The sequence below is a fragment of the Rhinolophus ferrumequinum genome, chromosome 19 (assembly GCF_004115265.2).
Source record: "Rhinolophus ferrumequinum isolate MPI-CBG mRhiFer1 chromosome 19, mRhiFer1_v1.p, whole genome shotgun sequence".
Taxonomy (NCBI): Eukaryota; Metazoa; Chordata; class Mammalia; order Chiroptera; family Rhinolophidae; genus Rhinolophus; species Rhinolophus ferrumequinum.
In genome coordinates this window covers 56,499,361-56,517,352 of record NC_046302.1, presented here as the reverse complement: position 1 = coordinate 56,517,352, position 17,992 = coordinate 56,499,361, and positions in this window count along the sequence as shown.

The window sequence follows — 17,992 nt, the reverse complement described above, 5'->3', positions numbered from 1 at the left end:
ATTTATTTATGTCAGTAAGTACTTATAGGTATTTATTTCATTCTTTGGATTATAATTTAATGTTACTTTATTTTCTTGCTCAAATTCTTCCCGTTTTGGCTATGGGGAGCTCTTCCTGGGGGTGCCTGTGTCCTGTAGACACAACCACATTGTGTGTATTTGTGTATGTCAAGGACTTCCTTTCTTTCTGACACTACAAGATGTTGCAGGCTCATCTTGCGTATTTCCTGTCTCAATCCTAGAATCAGCCATTTCTCCAAGGAGCTCTGGTTCCTTTTCTTATTTTGTATTTTTGGAGAATGGTGTTAGAAACCAAGGTCTGGGATCTGGGTGCGCTTATTGCTACTTTGAGATCATCTCACTGGACTAAGCAAGGTGTGTGTACTAACCTACATGTATCTATAGATGCTTGTATATGTAGCCTTATGTATCTATACTGAGTGAAACATGAGTTTACCCTGATGCCTCCAAGTCTACTGCACCCCACATAGAACATTGTAGCCTCCTCACTATTTATCTGCCAAGTTCTCCAACAGTGGGAAATCTGGCTCTATGATCTGCCACGTATTTACTCACACATTCAGTACCAATATACGTGTACCCAAGTTGACACAGCAGCATCAGAACTGTAGACCAGTAGATCCCCTTGGAAAACAATGTTATTAACTAGAAGACAGAGCTTATATGCAGTTCATTCTGCCTGTAGTCTTCCAGACTCCACCTAGTTCCAAAGTTACTTAGACAAACACCTCTTCCCCAACCCTTTGTGGGGGTCGTTTCACACATCTCTAGTGCAGTGAGATTCTCTTATCACAGTCTGAAATTCCTCCCTAGGACTCCTAACTTCCTAAGGATTTTCTAATTTGCATATGTTTTGTTGCTAATTTCCATAGGTTTGGGCCAATGTATAATGTTATGTATCTATTATCACATTATCATACAGAATAGGAAATACAAATTTCATAAAAATCCCCTGTGCTTCACCTAGCCATTCTCTCCACCTCCCCACAAACCCCTGGCAACCTCAGATTTTTTTATTGTCTCTATGATTTTGACTTTTCCAGGATGTCATATAATCAGAATAATACAGTATATATCTTTGTAGGATGTCTGGTTTAACATATCAGTGTACATACAGGATCCCTCCATGTTTTATATTATTTCATAGCATATGAATAATAGAAACGATTGACAGAAATGTAGTATATTTTTATATAGACGGGGTAGGTTTTCATCAACAATGGTTATCATGAGAACATGAGACACTGGGAGGCGCTTGGGTTACTATTATTTGTAGTTGTTTGATTTGTTTTGTTTTTGTTATAGCAGACGTTGCGTACATGGGGCACCTGTGACCCATGGGTGTGAAAGAGGGAGTCTGCGAATCTCCTGAGAAAACATGCAAATATGTATGTGCATGTGCAGACACAAATGGGGTATGTCTTTATTCCCGTTATCTTCCTCTAGAATCTGCATTTATGCTAAAATCACACTCAAGCTCTACTTGAACATCGTGATAACAAATTAAATGTCTGCTGTGCTGCCAGAACTGTTCTTGAATTAAAAATTGCTGCTTCTGATCACTAGAAGAAATACTGTCTGCTCGTGGTCGTTGTGATCGCCTGTGCTTTTAACTTGGGTAGGAAAAACCTTGAATGTGTTCCATAAACTCTGAAATACACTTTACAGAAATAAGTCTGTCTTGAATAATGGTGTGAAAAAGTCACCAATAAGCACCCTTTAGTAAAGTACAAATGACTGTCGGTTACAATGTCCAGAAATGTAAGCTTCGGGGAAAGTGACAATTCTTCCGGAAATTGTGTCCCTGGAAGGGCGATTGGGCTGAGTCCAAGCTTTGGCCTCAGCACGCCTGTGAAAGATGTCCCAGAGCAATTACAAGTGAGGAAGTGGGTCAGCTTGCCACCCGAGAATAGGATTTTCCCCACTAACCTCAAATTGACAATTATCTTTCTATCAGTAAGCTACTCTGTCATGCATGGCGATTGCCTCAGAGTCAGGGGTGTCTATGAAGAAGCTGTTTCTGCAAACTCAGGGGCAGCCAGGCCTCTGCTGCTGTGCAGACCTGCCAGGGAGCTCCCAGGCAGCTGATCCCTGCCCCTCACAGGCTCTGACTTTGCAGCCCCTCCTGGACTTCTGGCATTGAGACTTGCATGCTTTCTGTCACTTGTAGCTTTTTCTTCCTGACCACACTCTGACTGATGTGTTGAGATAAACATCTTTCTTCAAAATAGTTGAGGATTTATTTACACATTTATAAATTATTACATCTGTATATGTATTTACTTTACTTAAGAGCCGAAAAAAGGAAAACTCAGGTTGCATAATAATTTATTATTTTTTCCCTAGAATTTGCATTTAGGATTAAAAACTTTAAAATGCCATAGATTTTACTTCATTTTATATGTAATGTGAATACATGCATGTATAACAAAATTATAAAAGAGTAATTAAATATTCTAATCTGGTACAAAGAAAGCACAGAAGAAGTGTTGTATTTACGATCATTACAAAGTTCATACAACCAAATAAGATATAGAAATGCCTAACACTAATAGTGCACAAATCTTAGCCAATTGCATACATCTATTGCAAACTGTTTGCAAGATAGAAAGTTTAAACAATCATTTTTAACTCTCATTCAGACATTCAGAGTCTGGAAGAAATTCTTACCATGGTCAATACTGATTTTGTTCTGAAATTTCTTTCACCTATACAAACAGAGCTCAAAATCAAGACTTTAAAAATACAGGTTTCTATTGCTAAGTTTGTAGATTCAAGAAACAGTAATTGAAGTGGCCACTTGGGTTTTTACTTAGCAATCTTGTGGCCCAACACATAAACGGAGAGTATTGGTCCCATTACATGGCAAGACATGGATTTCATTTTCAGCTGTCAAGGTTGCAAGTCTACAAGGCGGGGCCTGTCCCGAACATACCTTCACGTCTGTCGTTTCTGAGGCTACCATTCATAATGATGTCACCCAGCCATCCCCATTCTTGTTATCACTCAGAGGCACTTCCCCAACAGCGGTTGGCAGGATGCAAGGTGGAGAAAGAAAGCTTTTCCCACAATTGACTGGAGCATTGTATGTTATTATTGAATTCTTTTGACCATAGACACACTTTTCCTTTACGTGGGTGTGAAACTGGGGACGAGTCACCACGTTTCAGTGGTTGTGAATGGAAGGTCTGTAGCGTTTTCCCTGCACGCGATGCCTCTCCCGGGCTTGCTCTCAATCCCTTTGGAGTAAAACACATTAAACTGATGTCTGTGTGTTTAAAGGGCACTCGATGCCCCATTCAGGGATAATATTCTGGACCACGCAAGTCTGAGGGCAGTGAATGTGGACATGTCCAGCATAAGACATCAGTAAGTTATACATTCGTAAATCCAACAGATGCTCTGTTTCCCTACGATGCAAGAGTAGCTGGAGAAAAAAAAAGCTTTTGGGAAGTGGAACTTTTCCATTCATGCATTGTTCAAGTTGCTTCTGTAAGCTATTAATTGTAAATCTCTTCAGACAGCAATTCTATTATAATGGTGTTTCCAATAGCTCTAACTCTTCTTGAGGCAAATCCAGTTAGAATTCCAAAAATTATGGATTCTTTGCATTCTACAGAAAATATTATTTACTAGTATTGAGACTAGAATCTGGCTTTTTTTTTTTTCAAGTGTGATACCTACAGTTATGAGCAGTTTAGTTTTTGAGATTTGTGTTAGAAATAAATAGATCCTTCAATAGTGGTGATGCACCTTTAAGTAATCTGTCATGTGAAAATGATATGTAAATACATGCTTTTGCAATACAATATTACTCAATTTCCAGAATGAATAACCAGACTGAGACAACTTTATATTTCTCACTTGCATGATTGACATAATCATCGTTTTCCCTCTCCTGAAATAAAAATAACTGTGAAGCAGCAGACTACTTAAAATCCAAATGCAGTAGAAAATTTCCCTTTCTTACCTTACTTATGAAATGGAGCAAAAGTAATTTGTCCAGGAGACTCTGAATAACAAATACAGAGACTATTAAAACTCCTAGTCAGTTTCCCCATGTATTTTGCTGGAAAATATGAATGATTACCATGTCAGTAAGAGAAAACTCAACTCATATGGCTGTGCTCTTTCAAATTTATCCATCACAACTTTGCAATTCATTTCAAACTCTTGCACTGTTTCAATAAAATATAACTTTGTTGAGTGTAGCAACTGCTAAAATTTAAGCTTCCCGAATACTTTTCATTGGTTAGGCATCTTCCATACACCTAGAAACTCAGATTGAAGAAGGAAGGCGATTAAGTTGTCACAGACTTTGTAATGAATTACCAATGTGTTCGATGTATTTGTGGTTGAAAATATTGTGTTGGGTCTCACTTAAATGTTAATTTCTCAGAAATATCATTATGTGGGCAAAAATCTGTTAAAAAAATGACTAACATTTGAAAAAAATATTTTAAAATATGGTTACAATTTTGTGCCTCTAAAGCACACATTGGATCTCTTAGACTGAATATGCAGATCTATATGTTAAAAGGTTACTGTGTGTATCTTTCTTGTGACCCTTTATATTAAAAAATGTTTCAAAGTCTAGACAGAGCTTTCTCTGCTCTATGATAGTGATACTTAGTAAATTTATTGACAATATAATATACAGTTCAAGTGCCTGAGCTCTAGGGTCAGACCCAGCCCCTCTGTTAAGAGATGTGACCTTAATCTAGTTATTTATTTTTACTCTATCTCCGTTTTCTCTGTTATAAAAGGGGAAAATGGTAGTATCTATTTCATAGGGTTCTTGGAAGGGTTCAATGAGTTAATAAATGTAAAACATTTTGAAGAGTGATTGGCACATGCTAACTACTGTTATCTCTTTTAACTTTATTAACACCTTATGAGTTACTAATTTTACTTCTCCGTTTTTTGAGATAAAAATCTCCTGAGATTTAGCCATTTTAACTAACTTGCCCAAGGTTACCTGTCTTGCAAGTATTGCAGCCTGGATTATAACCCAAATTGTGTGATCAAAGTCCATGAGTTTTATTCCTATGCTATAATTTCTCAACCCACCTCCACTTTTCATGATCCTTCTTTCTCCTAAATTTTCCAGCACTGATGAAGTCATGGCTCAGTTCAGAACTATGTTCTTCATCACAAATACCATTTTCAATGTGTTTTAGTTTTATTTGTCCAGGTAGGCTGGAATCTAATCAAAGGAAAGGCTTGTGCTTTAAATAACACAGTTTATCCAGAGTCTGTACCACTGACATGGGGAATAATGTTTTCTTCATTCACATCATCTTATTGGAGCAATGCTGAAAAGATATGCCTTAAAATATGCACAAATTCAATTACAAACTTCTGTGGACATTTTCTGAAATGTTGGCAATTATATTTGGCACAAGTATGTTTTTCCTCAGTTGGTAGTCATTATATCATTCCTGAAAGTTCTTGATACATAGATTAAAGGTTGACTAGAGAATTCTTACGCAGCTGTAACATGAGGAAAACTACACGGGCCAAAAGAAAAGACGTGTGGATCGTTCCGCGTGGCCAAAAGGCCTGTGTGATAATTTAGCTGTACAGTGCACATGGCGGTGAAATCTGTGTTCCTTCTCGTTGCCAAGTGTAAGCTTGCTTCATAACATTGAGTTACGTGGAGTGATTCTGAGTTATCAAATGGTGGTCCGCAAAGAACATCTGTGTTCTGACCTCTCATTTAACACATGTGGACTATGTTTATTCAGCATAATCTGGAATAAAAGATGCTCCCTGGAGTTAGTGAGCTGTGGCCTTGCATATAAAAGGGACAGCCATTTACCTGCCTCAGGAAGTGGCATACTTATTATACCATATTTTGCATTATAAAGGCGATAATCAGGCTGTGGTGGAACTAATGGCTCCTGTGTAAAAAGCTTAGTAGCACTAAGCTATAACTTGACCCATTTCTTAAACTTTGAGTAGGCGTCTGTGACCAGCAGCAGTTAGTTGTAAGGGACCCTGGCGAATACCAGAGTCCACTTACAGTAGAGAAAATGAGAATGTAACACGAACACAGACATGGCTAAAGCACATGCTAAATCCATTTTACGAGAAACACCTTAATAAGGCCGTGCAGAGATGTGATTGCCATAAATTATGATCATTAACGTACGTTGTTCTGCTGCGTTCATTTACATCACGTATTAAATGTGATCTGTTCCCAAAGTTCCATTTTGAAGACACAGAAGATGCTAACGTTTTAAGCAAGCAATGACATTTCTGTTTCAATGACATTTCCGTTGAAAAGAAAGGACATTTAAAAAAGGTAGACTCTGAATTACAGTGTCTTCACTCACTGCAATATGTAAAGCTCTTAACTGGTAAAGTAGGTCTCCATCAACAAGATGGTTCAATGTTACAAAAGTAAGAATGCTTCTGACTCTGAAGTACCTCTTCAAAACAAGCAATACATCTCGTTAAATAATATTTTATAACACTAAATCTGGCCATGAGCTGTTTTATGGGCTAGCAAAATGTCTAAAATGGATTCCAGTAGCCAAACATAATCCATAGAGACATTCTTTTCTTACCTAAATTTTAGCACTCTTCCCTTGGAACAAAAGCCATATATTACATGATTATCTTTTAATAGCACAGTATTCCATGACACAACCACTGAAGGTTTAATTTAAAAATTTAAATGAATATCAATTGCAATTTCACTGAAAATTACTCACACATTTATTGGTATTTTGACTATTTAAAACAAGGAGTTGTGGTGGCACCCAAGAAAGATAAATGAGTAAAACAGAAATTTTAAAAGGAGCACCAATAAATAAGAAAGAAGCTTTGCAAAAACTCAGACTATTGAAAAAGCTAAGATTAAGATGATATTTGGCCAAGGGATACAGAAATACCCAACTGGATGCTAGCCTTTTAAAAATGAAATTGATTATATCGAGTTCACGTCACTTATGACGTTTTTCTGTCTTCACCTAGGCTGAGACCACTGGTTTTTATGTCCTTCACTGGACGCATAGATCATAAAACCTTTCCTGCTCAAGAGGTGCGCTGCCCGTCACTGTCCTTCCCATGCAACATGGAAGTGATGTTCCCTCGTGGTACAGAATCGATGCCATGGCCCGCTCAGCCTCTGAACCAACCTATTAGGTTGGTGCAAAAGTTATTGCGATTTAAAAAGTTAAAAATAATTGCAAAAACCGTAATTACTTTTGCATCAAATGAGTAACTAGCTAATGTCTCACCATCATGTGCGTTCTCAGTCTCTCCTAAGAAGGTCCCTCCATAGTCCACCTTAACTAAAAACTCTCTTTCTCTGTGGATATTAAATTTTCTCCACCTCTCTAAAATCTCATCATTCTATGTCCCATGTTCCTGAAGGTCACTGTCCTTTTCAGGTCACACTTTTGATTCCATATTATGATCATTCATTACTTTATAAAAAGGTGTAATGATCATTACAACTAGTTATGAATTACTCTTCCATTGCTGCCGTAATCAATTACACTTTCATGTCTCTCACTCCTTTACATCTATTTAAGATCCTTAAGAATTCCAGTACCTTGCACCTCCTGCTTTCAGCTGAAGCCATCCCTTTCATGGCGGAGGGGTCTCTTTCCTTAACCACCCTTGTGCCCAAACTCTAACCCTCTGTTACATTGTCATTCAATAGACTTCCTTTCCTAAAACTAAAACCTGCTTGAATCCAGTTAGGTGTCTTCTATGTGAATTTAACATTAAAACATAAATACAAAATAAAAAACAAGTTTAGGAATTTATGATGTAAAAAAACAAATGGGATAAGAAGGAACAAGTCTTGGTCTAGATATCACAAAACACTACGAACAACAACAACAAAAAAAAACAAACACTTCTCTGGAAGAGGCAATGAACGATCTTCAGCTTAGGATGGCTACGGATATCCAGCAAATGTCTTGCGCATTTATTTTCAAGGTCTTGGGCTGATGGGATACATAATTTTCATAGCTGTAAACAATATGCCTCCATATTGCATGTAATCCTTTCTCCTCAACTTGCATCTGTTTTATTTGGTAAAGAGGAATAAACATCTGAATATCTCTCAAGAATACAAAATAAGGGAATAACGACTTTCTGATCACATTCTTCAATCAGTTCCATCACACCCTTCCTTTTGTAAAATGTTTGAGGCATGTGCATGTGTTTCAGAATTCCCACTTTAGGACTGTTCAGCCACAGGGTTTTACTTCCCATTGGATTTGGATCCATCTGGTGGTGCAGACGTAAAGGATCTTCCCTTCAGCTGAAAGGGAAACACATTGATCACACGCTTTTATCACACTGGAAACTTGACTGTTTTCCATTGTTATCAAGTAGAAGCACAGTGAGCAGGCACAACTTATGGCCACGACCACAGGCTTGGCAAGTGCAGCCCCTCACGGATGTGGGAGCACTTCCGCTTTCTGTCTCCTACCCGCTTGGGTAGCTGTAAATGGAAAATGATCTAACTTTCCAGTTGGTACACCACATACGCATGGAATGATATCCCAAGGGTGATGACTGCCTTAAGTCCCATATGCTCCAGCATCTGTCTTAACTCGTCTGCCAGGCACTAGGGGAAGCTTGTTACTTGGGTTACATGAACGAGTTGTCCAACTTTTTCCTTTTTCCTAGTGTTTCACCTAACCAGAGAGACAACAGACAGTAGAGAAAATTGAAAGGTCTGAAGAACACATTATCATCCTTACCTCAGTCTTACTGTGTGGAAGGGAGGATTATTCTGCTGGGAAAAATAATGGTCTCCTTTGCAAATGAAATTTTTGCATTGGCAGATGGTCCAGTAGGAACCCAGGTGGCTCTAACTTAGTTTTTCTAATTCATAAGTTTGGAGAGATTTTATTTGATGAATAAATAGGAAGAATGTTGGAGGGAAAATGTCCGATGGAGGAGTTAAGAAAATGCACATTGGTGTGTTCTGCTTGTTTTTCTAAGTGTATTCATTACTAAATAGGTCACACCAGATTTATTCCCTAGTTTCCCCAGAGTGAAGCCAATTTCCTTCTCTCAGGTTTAAGCTAGCTCTGATAGCAGATTTCATTGACAACTCTCCACGATAAGACATTTTATGACAAGTTTTTGTTTCCCCTCATTGATATAAAGCATGAAAAAGTCTGCCTACATTTCCTATACCTTCAGGTAGCGGTATCTTGTGATGTGAAAGGGAATAAGAGTTAATAGACTCTCAAAACACTGGCTCTGGATGAGGAAGACAAACAGGATAGCGATCTTAGCATATCTATAGCAGTTGTGAAAATGTGTCCACCAGATGTGACAGCTGGTCGTCACATGCTTCCCGTTCTCCACTTCCATTGGCCAGGCACCAAGCAGCAGTTTTGATTGCTGTGTGTTGCACTTCCCTCAGAAAGTTCTCTTTCCTCCCTGATACCTGAGATGTGGGGCATCCCTAGCCACCTTTGTACCTTTCTGTCCCTTTTTACCTCTCTGTCCCTTTGCACCCCTTTCTGTCCCTTCTACCTCACCCTTCTCTCCACTCTGTAGATGTTGCTATTCAAGGTAGAGGCTGGCCTCACTTTGGGTCCTTTCCTTCTCTGCATTCACACTTCCACTTTGCGGTGCCTGGAGCACCCCACATGTCCAAACTGTCCAAAGTGGAGCTCGCTGTGCCGGGTCCTTCACCACCCAACACACACTCACCCTCCTCGGTGGTCTTTCTCAGCATCCATGGTGGCCCCTTTGTCCAGCCAGTCACTGAAGTGGAAAACCTTGGCATCTCCGTGGACTCTTCCTGTGCACCTGTCTCCCCTGAAATGATCACGACGACATTCTGCTACTGCCACATTCCATGCATTTCTGAGTTCCCTTCCTTCCTCTGCAGCTTCACAACTCTCGGCTGGAACCAGTTCTTCTTCCATTAGGCTCTTCTGTCTGCTACTCCTGCTTCTAAGATCATACATCCATACTCACGAATATATAAGGAGTTTTTGTTGAATACACGTTTACTCATACAGCCATTCTTTCTGAAATCTGTATTATATCCCATTGCTTTTGAGTTAAATTTCAATGTGCTGCCTGTATATATGGGCTCGATAATTAATTATATGAAAACAACTTTAAGCAATATTTAGAAATTCTGTTTCTTAGTAGTGTAGTCATATAAAAAATTCCTCTCTCATCATAGATTTATAATTTCCTAAAAATGATATTTTCACATCTTTCAGGGTGATAGTATGAGATAGATTAAATGTAAGATTTATTATTTACATAGAACTTGAAAGAAATTCCAAGGTATTATTGCTGTTCTAAAAAATAAGTTTCACCAAATTTCTTTTTGCTGTGTTTGTAACCTATAGTAATAATTTATCAGCTTCACTTATGCTTCATTAACTCATAATTAATGCAATTGTTTAATCACAGGCTCTGGTGAAGTGGTAAAGTCCCAATATTGTGTATTCACCTCTGGAAAAATGCATAAGTTTTCAGCGTATTTTCTCATTTATTTTGTAAAAATTGGACCAAGACCCTATGAAATGCAAAAATTCTTGGTTCTTATCCTTTTAAAAGTCCATAAGGGAGCCTTATATACTATATATATATTTCTTGTCAAATGTTATAGCTGTCTTAGAATGTGGTTATCGTAAGAAAACAAAGAAAAGTGTCATAAGTTGCTTTATATTTTTATTATAACCTGTGAGTGAGGCTTTTTTATAATACAGATACTCTAATACAGGTCAAAAATCAGACTTTGTGAAGTAAAATGACCCACTTCATTAAAACAGCAAGAAACAAATGGAAAAGTACTCTGTATATATTTTCTTTTTCAAGATTTTATTAATGAGGTGTAATTAAATATAGGAACATCAGAAAATAATTCCCCTCAATTTTATATTCATGAAAATTAATGTAGAAACACAAATGATTGTGTTTGATTATGTTGATTATTTATCTATATTTTGTAGATTGTTGATTTGTACCTAAGTTATTTTTAAATAATTTCAATTTTATACTAGACCCAACATACTGCTTCCTTGTGTATTTAAATATGCCAATAAATATATGTAAAAATTAGAGAAGATTTTAGCTTAAAATATTTATTTAATATAATTATAATGTACAAAAATATTTAACACTAAAAAAAAGAGAAGTTGTCTAAATAATTCATTTTTCTTCCAAGCTAATTATTTCCCTGTCATAGATTCTGAGTCTTATCTGCAAGGATTCTGCCTTTAAACATTAAAAATTTTCTTTTTAAATGATAAAGTTAAAAGGTAATAATAGAAAAATTGTTTTTCATTTAGCAATTTTTAAACATAAAAATGAGCAAGAGAAATAATAATTTACTAAGTTATATGGGTAATGTGTTTTGACCTAAAATGACATAAAATGAGTAGAATACTAGAAGGCTAAAGAAAACTAAAACCTTGAAAATGATGGAGGCAATAATTAAAAAGTTTCATATATTCTTGATGCATTTTTAATTACTCTTCCAAAGAAATTGGAAATCAGAGAGGAAGAGTTTTCTCTTCCAAGTAGTCTTATCTGTGAATGAAAACACATGAATCTATGGTAGAACATATAAAACATGTGAATTACAACATTTCTGAATAAAATCACAAGTTAATCAAATAGCTAATATTTTATGCTCCTTCACGCAGCTCAAATCTGTGAAGCTTAGTATCTATAGCAACTATCACAGGGTAAGAGTGTGTTTTTCCCAGACCACTTTTTGTTTTGTTTTGCTTTGTTTTAGATTAAGAGGAATTCCCTAAGCTTCTTGTTAATATTCTGTACTAGCAAACTACTGAACCAGAGAAAGACTTTTGCTAGCAACTGTGTTTGAGATTAACTTCTGAAAAGTTAATTGCAAAAGACAAGAGTGAAAGCCAAATGTTTGCAATAAATATAACACAATCAAATATATGAAATTATAGAGTCATTAAAAAGGTCAAATTTAGAATCACCAGCTGTGAATATAATTGAAAAAAACCCCACAAAACATTGATTTCTTTATAGTTTCTGAAGCACTTGGATATGAAAAACATACATTAGACAGGAAACCCAGCTGGTGCTAATCCATTACAATTACTCAATTGAGCTACAAAAAATAATGTATATGGTAGGGAATCTTTGATCCAAAATCAATGTCAATACTTTATTATTTATTTACTTATTTATTGATTGAAGTTTAAATTTCTAACAAGGGGGAAGTATCATGGTTCAAAAGTAAACCTTTTGAGACTACATAGGGTAAATTTATAATGTAGTCATTAATATTTCTGCAAAGTAAGAGTTGTGATGGAATTGATGTTTTCAATGGGACAATACTGGTACTAGTGGTTCTTTTCATTGTTTTGCATAGGACTTTAGGACCAGTTGACCAGTGAAGTTGCAAACCTGCACCACAAAATTTGTTAGAGAAGAAAAGTAGATGTCATATGTTTCCTTTTATGTGTCACATAAATACCTTAGGCCATGTGTTCCTAAACTAGCCCATGTCAGAATCACAGAAAGGTTTAGTAATTCATGGACTGCAGCCTCTTCTTCCTGTTCCAGAAATTCTGCCTCAGGAGGCCTGAGAACATGCATTTCCAAGTGCCCGGGGAAACTGATGCTGCCAGTTGGGCACCACCCTTTGGCGACCGCTTCCTTAGAACATAAAACATCTCAGTGTGAAGTATCCTGTAATCCAGTCATAGAGGTTTTCCTGCCTTGCTTTCTCCAGCCTTTGTATAATCTTTACATTCCCTCCTTAATTCCAAACGCATAAAAAGAACAGCAAAACCGTCATTCTCTAGAGGACTTGAGGTCTGGCTTCCTGGCATGTCATTAGTTTGGCTCAAATCAACTCTTATAAAAATACAAAAACAAAAAAAATAAAAAAATAAAACATCTCCTGCCTCCTACAACTATTAGGATTGAATGTACAACTGTTTTTCTCATCATTTGTCTCTACATTTATTGCTTGCTTATTTCCTTAGGTAACTTAACATAATTATTAATTATTCTGCATATTAACCTAAAGTATCTCTCTGAAATTGATTTTATTTTAGACTCTTACTTTTGAAGTTTAAACCACCGCATTTTGATTACTCTCAAATCTCTCTAAATTAGGCTTTTTAAAGATCCATCACACATTTCAAATGTATTTGCTTGTTCATATGATATTGACACTTTGTCACTATGATCCAATCTTGTTTTATCTATGTTTCACAATTCTAAATGATGTAAAACATAATGTAGTACCTGACACATAAACACTTGTGTCCTCTGTGATTCCCATAAGACATCTGATATTTCTGGGTTAAGATATATGTTTTGTATGTACATTCTGCTTAAAATTGTCTTATATATTCCAGGTGTTCTTGAAATAAATGAACTGAACATAGAGTAGAAAAAGTCCATTGGTTCTTTAATTAGTGTTTAAGGAGTCCAACTTTTTCACAATGTTTAAACTCCTTAGTACATTTCAGAAATAGATGTTTTTCTTCCAGTGTAACCAATGGATGTTATACCTGGAACAAGGGTTATGCTTGTAGTAGGTAGGCTCGAGGCCAAGTTGTTGAAACACACAGATGACAAAATACAAAAGCTTATTTTTCTCTCTCGCTAGGGTCTAGGGTGGCCTCTGTGTCACCGAGTCATGCATGAAGCTGCTATGGCAGGAAAGTTCAGCCATTCTTTGCATGTGGTTTCAATCTCTGCATCTGTGGCAACTCCCTGTTTGTCCTCAAAGGTAGCTCAGCCCACCACTGTCGGTGTTCAAACCGCAGAGAGGAATAGGAGCATAGAAAACAAGAACATTCATGTTCTTCAGGACCCAAAATGGAAGCTGTGCACATTTCTTTCACAGTCTATTGGTCAACATTTGCTCACATGTTAACTACTAGCAGCGAAGAAAGGGCTGCGCATCCTGCTCACGGGTCTCTTACGTTGTGTGTATCTTGTGGGGTTGGCGCTGTGCTCCCTTTGCTCTGGACGCTATGTTCAAATATTCTTGTGTATCAAACAGCCTTGGGAGATGAAGAGACTGTCTCCCTCCAAATCAAAGGTCAGGCACTCGGAGTTTCTGAAGCTCAGGGTTACTCTTCTGTAAAGCCATCACCTGTGTGCAGCCTGTCTGGAGTGGGGCACGGGAACTGTCACAGGAAAATGCTTGCACTCTGCGTATGGTTATTGCTATAACAAAGTCCTTTTTCTCTGACCCAGGGATCTCATGTCTTCTGCCAGCATCTGTCAAACTGTTAGGCTCACGTGTTACACTGAACGTGGGATAAAATTCCATCTTTCAGAGTTCTTTACAGTTTTGGCAATGATGATAGGATGGTGACAAAGATATTGTTTTCTGGAAGAGAAAGGATGGGGGCATTGTAAGCTGATTCGTGATGGCAGAGATCGCTCCAAAACGAGGCCACTCTTACATGCTCAGGGAGAACACCAGAGAGAGAATTGATTCATTATTTGTGTCTTCTCTGTAGACAGCTTTACCTGCAATGGCTATAATCCAATTAGAACAGATGACATGAAATTTGTGATCAGTGACACCACTTCAATCTTGGAGGTGTTCAAATTAGCCACAGCTCATGGCCAAGGTGGTTTTGAATGGTAGAATGCTGCTTGATTTGGTTCTTATAGCCCAAGGCTGAGTTTGTGTGATCTCTGATAGTTCTGATTGATTAATTATATTATCTAATAATCTAATATTATCTGATTGATATCTCAGGCCAAGTGTAAGGCTCAGTATAGAAACTTAAAGAGAAATTAACCTGACTTTCTAAGGTAGAATTAGATAGTTTGCAAGGTGTTCCCAGCTAGTTAGGTTGGAACCCTGCGGGGCATGGTTGAGATCAGCACCGCAGGATGGCCTCATTGGGATGCTTTGAGTCTTGTTGGTAGTAGTTTAAGAAATTTCCAAATGAGAGAAGTTTAGGGGATTCAGTGCCAGCTTCTGTCAAGCCAGATTGCTGTACTCATTGAAATGTTAGACAAAAGCAAAGAAGATATAGAAACCAGGATTGAACATTGTTGGACAATTCTCCTTGGTTCTCCCATTTCTGTGGACTGTGTAAGCAGTGTATGTCACCAACTGCCTTTTTTCAGGACTATATTTGAAGGATGTTTGTTTAATGAACACTGTCAGAAATTGGGGCGTCTCCTGCAGTCTACAGGGAACACTTATGTTTCCTGCCTTTTGTTGGTCTGCTTTCCCTCACAACCCACTTTGTGAACAAATGTCATTTGACACTTCTCATGTTTTCTGATGGGAACTGGAGCAAGAAAATGTTTATGCTTTGGTGTTACAGGGTAAAGTGTGCCCTTACCTCCAGATTCACATTTTGAGGTACTAACCATCAATACTAACCACTATTTTTTTCAGGATAACACATCTACTGTATTTGGAAATAGAAAATTGAAATAGCTGATTAAGTGAAAATGAGGTAATTAGAGTGGGCCCTGAAAATGACTAGTATCATTATAAGAAGAAGAGAATAGGACACAGATACACACAGTAGGAAGACACAGGGAGCAGGTAGTCGTCTGTAAGGAGATGAGGCCACGGAAGAAACCAACTGTGTCAGTACCTTGATGTGGGACTTTTAGCCAGGGGAACCATAAGAAAGTAAATTTCTATAGGTTAAGCCACCCAGTAAATGGTTCTTTGTTATGGCAGCCCTAGAAAACCAGTACATCTGGATACTGCTATTGGTGTATGAGGTAAAGCCCTTTGTTTCTGACCTAGGAGTCTCTCTCTCTCTCTTTTTTTTTTTTCCCTTTTGGTTTGTTGTTGTTTTTCCTCCCTAGCATCTATCCAAGCCAACCTGTCAGCTTGCAAGTACAGTACTACTTCGGACATTCACAGTTCTGGGAAAAAGGAAGCTCAAAATTTAGTCTCTAGCTGGGTGGCCATATGTTCAGAACAATTCAAGATGGGAGGACAGCTATTATGACTAAAATGAGGAAAGTAGCTACAGACACTGGGGATGGGCTGGGGATTAGGTGGGCAGAGTAATAATAATGGAAATCAAAAGGAATAATAGTGATGTAATAAGAACAAAGATGAAGTGTGCAATCACTTATTTAATCATTTAAAATTTTACTACCATATTCTAAATAAGCATTTCCCAATGTTTATCCTGTGGATCCAAAGACGTTTCTGGGTTAAGCATTGTTCAATAGTGGCTTCATTAAGGGTTTTCAGAGCCTTTCATATGGTAATGATTGATTCTCTGAGATAGCTACAGTGATACTTTTTCAGTGAAATTTTCATTGAAATTGACCTTGTCATACCCCATGGTTGTGCTTTGAAAAATTCTGTTCAATCCCGTAGAATTAGAGCTAGAATGTCACTCAGAATTCTGGTCTACTGTCATCATTTTACGATTTAGTGAACTGATGTCTCTATAATTGTGACTTGATTTAGAGCTATGTGCTCGAAGAGTGAAAAATGGGATCCATTTATTCTGATCTCCATATGAATAGGTTTTCCAGAATAATACTTCTTTTTAAAATAGGCATACATTTAATGTAAATAAAGCTACAATGTGACATAATATATATAACACTTAAAATGGTTTACCTAACATATTTATCTGTCTAAAGCTAGTTTGATAGCACTAAATGCTTAATATTATATAATTTGATTATTACCAAAATATTAAGATTATCCAGAGTATTAATATTTTAATAAATAATTTTATCAGTAGCCATAGCATCTTAGATAAAACTTTTTGGGGAAATTGTTTAAACAGAGTACGTCAAGCAAAAGCTATTCTTTGAAAATATTCTAATTTCTTGTAGTAAGTATACATGGTCAAAAAAACTTCTCTTAATTTTCTTAAAGCCACTACCACATTTAATCGACAACATCGCTATTAATACATAAATTGTGAGGTTTTAGGTATGAGTCCCTCTTGAATCAGATTTTCTTCATTCATTGTTGTCTTTGAGATACCATTGCCCTCTTCCCCTGATCAATATTAAGAGGAAAACTTACATGTTATGTAGAAAAGCGTACCTAGAGGAAAAGAGCCTGAAAGTGGAAAATATAGATAGATTGCTGTGATACTGCTAGTGACGGTGGCAGAGTGGGTCGGGGGGAGGGGTCATAGAATAATGGACTCCCACAAATGTCCAGGCACGGAGCCCAGAACCTGTGATGATGTTACTTCCCACGGCAACAGGAATGATGGTTGCTAACCAGCTGACCGTAAGGAGATCAGTGTGGTTTATGCAGGAGGGGCTAATAAGTCACAAGAGTCTAAATGAAAGAGAGGGCAGCCCAGGGCCTCCCTCAGTGTTGCAACGTGACAAAGATGCAGCTGCTCACGGCCACGAACCCTGACCCCTGATGATAGCCCCAGTTCAGACATGTGACGTCTAGAACTGTGAGATGATCAGTTTGTGTTGTGTTCAGCCAGTGAGTTTGTGGTCATTTGTTACAGCAGCCGTAGGAAACCGATACAGTCCGTACATAAACTGTCAGTGTTGTTTCAGAAACACCAGCTTCTCCATCCTCTCATGGCTTCCCTGTGTCACTATGCAAGTAAGGTTCCTTTCCAAAAACAAAAGTCAAGCATTATACATGCACATCAGGTAGAAATAAATAAATGCAATGATAATACGTGCTCCCGAGGACCGAGCGCTACTGTTGCTCAGAAAACGCCCTCCGTCCGCATCCGTCTGCGCCATCGTCTTCCTTTTCCTTCCTCGGGTTCCCATCCTCGTCTTCCATCTACTACTTGTTCAATTTGGAAAAAGTCATGATCCCGACTCAACTCTCATGCTGAAGTCGGCGTTTTGAGGGGAGAAGTTTGGTCTTCAGCCGCGCCTCAATCAATATTCGCCGGCGGCTGGGGGACGGGAGTGGGTCTCTCGTTATACAGGGATCACACCGCTTTACAGTGAAAAGTCTGTTTTTCAGAATGACAGGTCTACAGTCGGTGATTGCTGGGCATTTGCCCCCAAGATGTGCTGT